The following is a 6,991-nucleotide window of genomic DNA, read 5'->3' as shown; positions in this document are numbered from 1 at the left end:
AGGCAGGGGAAGAAGGCAAGTACAGGGCGAGAAGAGAACTGCGGAGCTAACGCAGCCAATCTGATGGCAGAGGGAGACTGGTGCTTAGGAGCTTGTTTGGTGAGAGAATGAATAGAGGAGGCGCTGAGATGGGGAACAAACGTTTAGGTGGTGAGAGAGATTTAAGAGGAACGGGGAAGAGAAATCTGGCCAGCAGGAAGGACACATTCATGCAGATCCTCAAACATGAATACAAAGACATCCCTACATGTAGAAATATGCTCAGTTATACATATAAAGACATGGATGCATGGATTGCAAGCATACACACAGACACAAACAGATTTTCACACATGTCCTCATGTGTACCCAGATACAAATACACACTAAACATGCGCAAAAATGAATGCATTTACAATAGATATGCATCCTCACGTGTACACAAATAATGTGTCTATCCTCACATAGAAATGCACAGGCCAGTGTGCACATATTCACACAGGTACACAGCCATAGTGCTGACATAGATACACACAAATATGTCTGTGCACGTACAGACAGGCATGTACAGATACGTCTTTGCACATAGACACATGTACTTAGCCATACAGATACACACACACATAGTTATACATAATTATAGATGAAACCACATGCTGTCTAACACAAAGGTGACCAGAGTAGATGAGTGTTATGAGCTCAGCGCCTTCTCAGACTTTCATCTTCTCCCTGCGCTTGTTTCTCAGGCGCTCAACGGGCTCCTGAAGAGGCAGGAGCAGGAGCTTCAGTGTCCTCATAGCTTTGTGAGGCAAAAGTCTAAGTCCAGTCCTGGCCTCTGCCCCTCACCTGCCACTGGGCTATAAATGCCCTCTCTGTAGGTGGGGGACTCTGCATAGACTGGACTTGGGATTTTTTTCTAACTGGCTGTTTTTCTCTGTGGCACCCCCAACTCTTCCACTGCTCACAGCATACACTCTGCAAGGGAAACCTGAGAAATGATTGTGAGTCTTCTCAGAAAATAAGCATATCTTCCCACCTGCAGCTACTTCAAGTGCTCATCAAACCAGAACCAGAAGTATAAATAGTTACAACTTCACAATAATTGGCAACACATATACTATAGTATTTACAGTACCATAGGCGCATATGTTTCTTTGGCTAAGCAATTCCTGAGACATAACAGTGTTCTGTGTTTGCCAAGGGAGACAGGGCCAAGGCCCAGGACATGCAGGATGCAGGGGCATAAGGCATATGTTGTGGCGTTTCTGGTTGATCTGCAGGGCCCAGCTCCTCCATGAACAGTGGGCTGTATGAGAAGCTGGACTCACCCCAACCTTAGCCCTGTGGTCCTTTGGCCTCAGCCACAGGTGCTCGGAGTCCTCTCAGGGTGGACAGATGTTTCAGTGTCCTTGGCCTGACCTGATCCTACCTGGGGACCCAGGCTGCCCTGGCGGTGAGCCATCTGCTTTCTCAGGCAAAGCACTCTCGCACCAGCAGCATCAGCTTTTTCTTGTCTTTGTAGATGTGTTTGATGTGTTGATGAACTGGGCAAATTGAAAGTGGTCATCCTGGGGCAGCAGGAAGTTCTCCCAAGCCTTGCTTAGAAATTCAGTGAACTCTCTGTAGTGGCTAGAGCTGATGCGTACTAGGCGTGAGTGTGTAGTATTGACATAAATATTGATGGTGGCGTCAGCATCATTGGCAAGTAGTGTAATGGAGCTTTGTCAGTAGACATGAGTGTTTCAGAGCTGTGGTGGCCTGAGGTGCCAGCCAGGCCAGGTGCAGTCACTGCTGTGTCGCACACAGGATGCCTGGAAACACTGTGGCACAGTGCATACTCTTCATCACCAGGGGGATGAGAGCTGCCAGCTCATTCTTGCCCAGAGAGTGACTGAGGGCACAAACCCAGAGCACATCACTGATACTGCTTGAAGGCCAGATTAAGATGGCTCATAGCCAGTGACGCCAGCTTGAAGGCATAGAGTGGGTAGCCATGGAGCCCCACGTAGCAGGCGATGGTGAACAGCTGTGAATGGGTCATGCCACCAGCATCAGCGTCAGTGGCAATCTGGTAGGCTGCCTCAAAGGCAATGTGGTTGTCCTCACAGAGTGTAAGGGCTGACAGGGCACAGCTCTGTGGATGATTCATAGTACACTATAGGGCCATTGTGTGAGCACCGTTAGCCAGTTCCTCCTGCTGTGGATAGTCAAGACTAAGGCACAGGATAGCGGTGTGGGATATGGCTGTGGCAGCTACAATACTAGTAGCCTCAGTAGGGGTAAAGCCCGTGTACCAGCTCTGCAAGCTGTCAGGGAGAGCCTGAGCTCAGCCGTGGCCATTGGGGTCCTGTTTTGATTCTGCCCAGATTACCATTTGGGGTTTGAACGTGGCCTGCAGAGATGAATTCTCCCTTCTCCTCAGCAACCTTGAGATGATCTGAGGCAAACCAGGGAAAGGGGAGCATCCTAGATGGCCAGACCCTGTTTGGGGTCTTTGCTATACCCTCCTTCCTCCATCAGAGGGTTGAAGGTTTCTGCAGGTGCTCTTAGTTTCTCACAAGGACGAGGCAATAGAGCCTGTGGTTTTCTTGCCCTGAGACCAGGGTTGCGGATCTGCCAGGGATTCTAGCTGAAGTGAGGACTCTCAGGGTAGAGTCTTGTGCTGGGGCTTTGGGCTTAAGAAAGGGTCCTAAGCCTCTTAATTGTCTGGGGTTTCTCACAAGCATGGACAGGGATGGGGACCAAACCACCCAGTCCACTATCTCCCAAGGGAGCACTTGAGTATTGGCAGATGAAAATTCACTCTCTTAAACCTGTTTCTGATAAGAGGGTCAAAGTTCTGCTGACATCCGGATAAGGTTCAAAAGCAATGAGAGCAGGGCTTGGGCTGGCTGAACAGAGGTCATCTTCTCCCACCAGCAGCCCCATCCTTTCTTAGTCCATCAGGAATAGGAATATGAGAGCTCTAAAAATTTATTGTCCTGTCCCAAGAGTAGGGTCTAGAAATTCCTTTCCTGGCAGGTAGACAGAGGTGGGAGACTCACCTGCTTCTGTAGCACAGGTCACCAATCACTGCACCATCTCCCAGTGTCTCCAGTTAAGCGTTGATAAGGTCATCTGTATCACCTGTAACCCAAGTTCCGGGGCCACGTTGAGCAGGGTGCTGTCAGTACTGCTGTCAATGGGAGTAGCAATCTTGAATACATTTGGGCCAGTCTGAAGATGACGGAAGAAGAATGAATGTGCTTTGCTTCTGTATTGCTTCCAGAAGAGTCTCAGTGTCTCCTTTAGCAGCAGTCAGCATGGTGGAGGTCAGTTCACAGTGCTGTGATTCCAAGTGTCCAAGTGTGAACCAGCCAGGATAATGGCTGGGCACCACAGACCCCATAGGGTGAGGGTGGGATGTGTTGCCTGAAGGAGCTGGGTTTTCTTTCTTTTTTTTAAGATAGAGTTTCGCTCTTGTCGCCCAGGCTGAAGTGCAATGGTGCGATCTTGGCTCACTGCAACCTTTGCCTCCTGGGTTGAAGCGATTCTCCTGCCTCAGTCTCTGGAGGAGCTGGGATTACAGGCACCTGCCACCATACCTGGCTAATTGTTTTTGTGTTTTTATTAGAGATGGGGTTTCTTCATGTTGGCCAGGCTGGTCTTGAACTCCTGGCCTCAGGTGATCCACCCTCCTCAGCCTCCCAAAGTGTTGGGATTACAGGCGTGAGCCACCACACCTGGCCAGAAGCTGGGTTTTCTAAAACAGGTAACCTCATGGCACATAAGGTTAATTTATAGGACAGGGCTGGATCATGAGACAACAGAGCTGAGAGCAAATACTTGGCACAGGTATGCGTGGGAACACTCTTTCAGTGGGTTACTTCTCCCAACTGCTGAAAGGGCCCCTTCCAGCAGTAAGATATGCTGTAGTGTTTGCATTAGCTTACTGTCAAGCTGCAGCTCTTAGAGTTGGCTTAGGAACTGCTCTCATTATGGCACACCTTGTCCTGTGTAGAGAGGCCTTCAGGCATTACCCTCTGTTGACCCAGGTCCACCAGTGCAACTTCCAGGGCCAACGGCAGTAAGAGTTACTGCTGGTTTGGGGAGCCTGCAGCCACAGGTACATGTTGGTACACAAGGGGTCTGCTTTCATTCATATCAGACATCTCCAGGTAGCTGTCATCATTCAGGCAGCAGGCCTCAGTCAAAATGAGAAACAGGCAGCCAATGGGATGGGGGTGGCCCATCCAGCCCTCCAGGCTTGTGATGGTTGTGGTTCCTCTCTGCAACAATTCTTTCTTCTGATGCTTGTAGATTTCCAGTTGCCGCAACCTCAGAGTATTAATAATGGTCACTGTGAGTCTGATGGCCTCTTTTGAATAACTGTGGGAACGTAGGGCATCAACCCAAGCACAGGCTGTAGGCACATGCTCACGCCACAGTGGCTGGCCTTGGAAATTAAAGAGTAGTCTTTTACTTTCCCACTGGCAGGCAGGAGCTATATAAATATCACTGCTAATTATTTGCTGTTGGTGGCTGTCCTGTCATTGTAATTCATGACCCTCAATGGCTCTTGTGAATATCATTGGTTTTGGTCTGGATAAAGAGTCTGGACTGTGAATGGCACTCTGGGGACGTGCATTGGTGATATTGGGCTGCTCATGTCCATAGTTTCCATCCTCCAGGGGACAGACATCCAGGTTGCTTCACTTCTGCAGCTGCTGCAGCTAGCAGGATTTCTCCTCCAGTTTGCAGTGTGGATTTAAAATTATGCACACTCATAAAGCCCCTAGCTCATTCCAGAGTTGCCTGACCTTGTCTGTCAGGCTTCTTCCTTACTGCCTGCAGAACTGCTCAGTTATTAGTATCAGTACCTTTGCTCCACTGGAATCTCTCATCCGCAGCATTTCTCAAACCTTGGCAAACATTGAGTTGCTTTCTAGAGCCATAGTAACTCCACGGGGCGAGAAAAGGCTTCACTTGTTCTTTCACCTGGTCTTCACTCAAATGCTAACAGGTCTTGTTGTTAATGCTGGCCCCAGCTGTGGGGTCAGGAGCACCATTCACTTGATTGATTTCTTAATTGGAGGATAGAAGCTCATCCTCCAGTTTCTGTGAGGTAGGAAGAACTTCAGAGTGGTGGTGTGCCGTGATTACTCAATAAATTTTTGTAGCTGGTCCCTATTCATCTGGAAAAGGGTTTCGGTGATAAGAAGACACAAATTTTTCTCTTCTTAAAAATTAGGAAATAAACACAAAGTATATTTTCTTTTCATAAAAAAACTGACTTTAAAATAGTTATGCTATTCATGAACTTATATTTCTCCCTATAGTCTTTAGATATTTAAATACTTTGACAGCTTTTTATTTTTATCACCATTACACGTGGTTAACTGGTTCACTTGAATAGAAGAAGGGGAAAAAGTTGCTGTCCTGGAGAACATTCTTTACACTCCTGCATAACCCACATTTAACTTCTAAAACATTAATTACATTTGCAGTGAGGCAAACAGAAAGTCTTAGAAGGGCAGTCAAAGCTCATGTATTAGGGATAAGCTGGTGGCCTTTGAGAGTGCAGAGAATGCACAATTATGCTGTGCATTGCATATTATTTTCATTAGAGTCTTTGAAGCAGCCCTAACAAGGCAGAGCAGCTGATTCTACCTCCTTTAAACTTTCCCTCTCTCCTCCCTCCAATTGACCCATGCTTTAGGTCACAACATTTTTCACTTCCTATTACTGCAAAAATATTTTCACTGGCAATTCCAATGGTGAAGCCCGATTGCAGTGGTTCTCAATTGTACCTCTTAAAACTTATAACAGCATGGTTGCCATGTGCCTAAAGCAGAGGAAATAATGGAATTCTGAATAGTTATCCAACAGTTTGTTCTAGATCCATAATTATGTATACTAAAACAAATCCATCTCAATTTAATGTGGGGTCATACATAGCTTTACATGTGTAGCTGAGGTCTTTGTGAAAGCATGCAAATACATGGATGACTTTAAGTAACTTTGGCAGTTATCCCAGCTGAGCACTACCAATTTGCCAAAATTATTTAAAAATGTTTATCATATACTTATAATTTAAACCTTGAATGTTGAACTCTTACCATTGGTATTTCCTGAAATGACATTTACAACCATTTGATCATGGTGTTTTTCTAGGACATTGTTTCTTACTGCTTTTTGCCACTAGATGGAAGAAGCAGGTTAACAAAATCATATTTTTGGTGCTTCATTCAGCTCTACCAAGAAACACCACATAACTGTGTTTAAAATACCGACAACCTCAGCATGCTTTTATTTACCTATTTTTACTGCGTTATTCTTTTTGCATGAATACTGGCTCTAAGAACTGTATTTTGGTAGAGATTAATTTTCTTTTTATTATTTTTATTACTGGAAATTTAAAAAGTAACCAAGAAAGAAAACATTTGCCAGCTGGAAGAGGAAAGGTAAGAATTACATAAAAATATCCATAACAGGTATGCCACAAAGTAATTCTTAGCATGCATAATTGCCAAAGAAGCACACGTTATTGCCCTTGTTGAAGACACTAGACTAGGTGCTGTGAAACACACAAGAAATGACTTGGGTATAGCTCCTATTTATAAGCTTTTTACATTCTAGAAGAGAGCTAAGCAAGAGATAAGCCAAATTAATGTATACGTACTTCTAGAATAGGTAGAAATGGATAAATATCAGAATCACAGATATAATATTTGGGACGTACGTGGTGGGTGGGGAGGGAGGTTTGGAATATCACTTTTATCTGAGAACATCAGGGATCACTTCATGAAGAAACTGGATCCTTGAAGTAGGAGGGGCAGAGAATAGCATTCCACTGATAGAGGCAGAATGAACAAAGGCACAGAGGCAGGAAACGGACATTTAAAAAATGTTTAAAGATGAAAGGATAGTATATTTTTAAAATAATTTAAAAGCTTGCACAGAGAGAACATTGTAAGTGGTACTTTTTAAGCAGATGATAGATACAGGAAGAATATTCATAACCTAAAGCACC

The 6,991-nt window shown here is 45.3% G+C and overlaps 1 pseudogene; it reads right to left on the bottom strand.

Moving 5' to 3' along the window:
* Positions 1–1,449: 1,449 nt before the first annotated feature.
* Positions 1,450–5,168, bottom strand: LOC108310568 (annotated as a pseudogene).
* Positions 5,169–6,991: the final 1,823 nt, after the last annotated feature.

Source organism: Cebus imitator, unplaced genomic scaffold (assembly GCF_001604975.1).
Source record: "Cebus imitator isolate Cc_AM_T3 unplaced genomic scaffold, Cebus_imitator-1.0 Scaffold105, whole genome shotgun sequence".
NCBI lineage: Eukaryota > Metazoa > Chordata > Mammalia > Primates > Cebidae > Cebus > Cebus imitator.
The sequence above is the reverse complement of the archived record's forward strand: the minus strand, read 5'-3'. Positions and strand labels throughout refer to the sequence as shown.